The sequence below is a fragment of the Athene cunicularia genome, assembly GCF_003259725.1.
Source record: "Athene cunicularia isolate RWA chromosome 22 unlocalized genomic scaffold, athCun1 chr22_part1, whole genome shotgun sequence".
NCBI classification, from domain to species: Eukaryota; Metazoa; Chordata; class Aves; order Strigiformes; family Strigidae; genus Athene; species Athene cunicularia.
This window is the reverse complement of record NW_020799128.1, coordinates 4,252,858-4,256,063: the sequence shown is the minus strand read 5'-3', so window position 1 is coordinate 4,256,063 and position 3,206 is coordinate 4,252,858.

Genomic DNA, 3,206 nt, shown 5'->3' with positions numbered 1-3,206 from the left:
CACCGGCATCCCCATGCCACGCGCAGCCCCGCTCCAGCCCACTCCGCAGATGGGGCTGGAAGCTGGTTTGGGGATGGGGAATATTCCTGAGCAATCTGCCTGCCCTTCCCTACGGATCCCGGGCTCTCACCTGGGGCAGACACAGGCAAGAGGCAGCGTGGCTGGGCTGGCTGCGGGGAGGACGCAGCTCCCTGTGCAGCCACCCCAGTGCCGGGGTCCCAGCACCTGGCATCCCCTCGCTACTCTCGCTTTGGGTCACTTCTGGGAGCCAAAAAGGGGGAAAAAAATTTAATTGGACCTTTCCTGACCTCGGAGGGGCTCAGAAGCTCCTGCTGGCAGGCTCCCTGCTCTTACACCACCCTGCCCTGCCTGGGGAAGCCACCGCTGCCCTTTGCAAACAGAGAAATCCCTGAGCAGGGAAAGGTTTTCACTCCCTGCCCGCGCTGAGAGTGACTGGCCCTCGGTGGCCACGGTGGCCCCCCTGTGAGCAGGGATGCTCGGGCAGGTCTGCAGCAGGAGGTGAGGCTGAGCTGCCAGTGTGGGGTTTGTCTTCAGGGTTTGGAAACTGGCTTAGCTTCTGCCGCCTCCTCCTCCTCCTCCCTCTGGCTCCCACCGCATCCCCCAGTTCTTTTGCTTCACCTCCTCTGTCATATTCTCATCCCTCCTCATCTGAGGCTCGGGGGAGTCACCCAACCACCAGCTGCCCGCCGTGTGTATTGCACAAGCATAAAACCTGAGCTCTGCGTGTGGTCTCTGTGAGCTGTGAGCCGATGGAACCACCCGCCCGTGTGACACAGCGGGAGAAACAGCCCGGCCGAAGGTGCTGAGGGTGCTGGAGCTGGGCTGGGAGAGAGCTGCGCCGTGAAAGATGGCTCTGGGTAGCAATGAGGGTGCCTGGAGTGTGGAATCGTGCTCAGCTCCAGGCCTGGGGAAGAGAAGTTCACCTGCCAGGGCAGAGGGGCCCGGAGCCCCTCGCAGCCCCCGGGGTCTCCATCCTGGTGGGCTGGGCGAGGGGTTGGGGTGCCAGGGCGGGTGCTTCTCACGGTGTCCAGACAGAAGCTCCGGGCTGCAGCCTGCAGGGAGGAACCTTTTCCCCATTTGCTTCCTCAAAAAGGTTTCTGAGAAATGCCAGGGAGGCAGAGGAATGCGCAGGTTAAAAATAGCCACCATGGCACGGGAGCCACCACCCCGGCCACGGCCGGAGGGGAAGCGCCCGACCTCCTCCTCCTCCTCCTCCTCCTCCTCCTCGTTGTTGTTGTTGCACCCCGCAAACATCTCGGTCTGGGAGCAAACACAACCCCGGGGGGTGCGCACGCAGGCGCGATGGGTGCAGGGTCAGGCCCAGGAGGGCATCGGGGCGCTGGGAGCAGGGAAGGGGCAGGGGGGAACCGCGGGCAGCGCCAGGGCTCTGGTGCCGAGGTGGCCCGTGACAGTTTGGCCGGTGGCCCATGGCCATGGTCACCCTGGCAGGTGGCCCCGTTCAGGGTTACTGTCCCCAGAGCAGGGCCGGACCCCGGCCAGGGACAGAGGCGAGGAAGACCACGGTCCGGATTCTCCTCTCTTCCTCGGAAACCTCGGCCCTCCAGCACAGCTACCCTCAGATGGTGTTTTTGTGGCTGACATTTTTTCATGACAGTTTCCACACTTTTTGTGAAATCCGTACTGACGTTATTGCAAACTTCTCCCTCCTTCCCCCCCGCCCTGTTTTTCTTTAGCAATAGCTGCAGGAAAACCAGAAACAATGGAGAAGGAGTTGTGAAAACGTCTGTAAAACCTTTGCAGATCCCGGCGTCAGCTCAGGGACTCTCACTTCTCCGGGTACCTGTGGCTGGAGGGAGATGGGAAATGTCAGAAACAAAACCCCAAGGCGAGGTGTGCTGAAAATGTCAGAAATTGGGAATAACTGCCCGCAGGCTTTGCTCTTGCTGCTTCCACAGGCTTTCCTCGCAGCAACATGGGAAAGAAAACAGCTTTGTTATGATTTTTTTTTTTTTTTTTAAATTGTAAACATAATCGCCCAGGGATTTGGGGGGCAGGAGAAGGACCCGAGATTGCTTTAGCGCAGCCTTTGACACTGGCTGGGTTTCAGGATCTCGATGCCCCTTTCCCTAATTCTCACAAGCCTTGGGCAGAGCCGCAGCCCCGGGACAGCCTCGGCGCTGCCTGCTCCGGGCAGGGCAGGATCGGTCCCCAGCGAGATCCCTGCCTCCACCTTCCTCCGGGGGGAAGCGATGCTGCTCACCGCTGCGGCGGGTAACAAGCTGCACCCCCTGTGCCAGGTTTCCACCCCTCCAGCCCCATCTGTCCCTCCAAATCCACCCCGGGGTGCCCCAGGCCAGGAGAAGGGATCCCACCAGCCCTGCCCGGCCCCATCCTTTGCCCCGGAGGGCACCACGGCTCCGTCTGCCAAAGCCATGAGTCCATAGGGCAAAACACTGTGGGAACGGGCTAATAAACAGGGAATCGAGTGACCTCAGTCCTGCCTGCGCAGGCAGCCAGCAGCGGGCTCTGACCTTCCCGGTACCCGGGGTACACTCCCTCTCTCATCACTATCGATGCGTTTGCTCCCAGGAGCTTCGCTTGAAAAACAGGATGTGAGCGTGTGAGGTGGCCGCTCGCCCTCCCAAAGACGTGGGAGCTGGGAGCTGGCCGGGATGCTCCTGTCCCCTCCCAGGATGCTCCTGTCCCCTCCTGGGATGCTCCCGTCCGTTCCTGGTGGGAAGCAGGACTTGCCCCGAGCCGGGACGGCAGCGCCGGAGTGCTCCAGGGTGAGCCCCCGCGCTCTGCCGTGGGCTGCCGGGGAGGCAAAGGAGCTACAGGATGTGCCACGGGCTATAAACTACACCTGAGCAAAGCACAAACCCGGTTTAAAACCCCTAAAGGTGATGTAGATGTTTCCCTTTGCAGGTACGGTGGGGTGCTGAGCTTGTCTTGACTAACCCAAACTCTTAAACCAGCAGCTTGCATGAGAGCCCGTGAAACAGCACATTTTAATCATTTTTTATTATTCTGCCCGTGCCTGAGCCCCAGCTGCCACGCTGCCACGGCTCCCAGAGCTGGGCTCGTGCTTACCAGGGGGGAGTTTATCTAGAGCCGAGAGTTTATGTCCAGCTTCCTCCGGCCTCGCTGGGACAGGCAGTACCCAGCGGGTTAAAGCTTCATCACAGCGTGTTTATGTGCTGACAAGGAAACATGGTGACAGATAA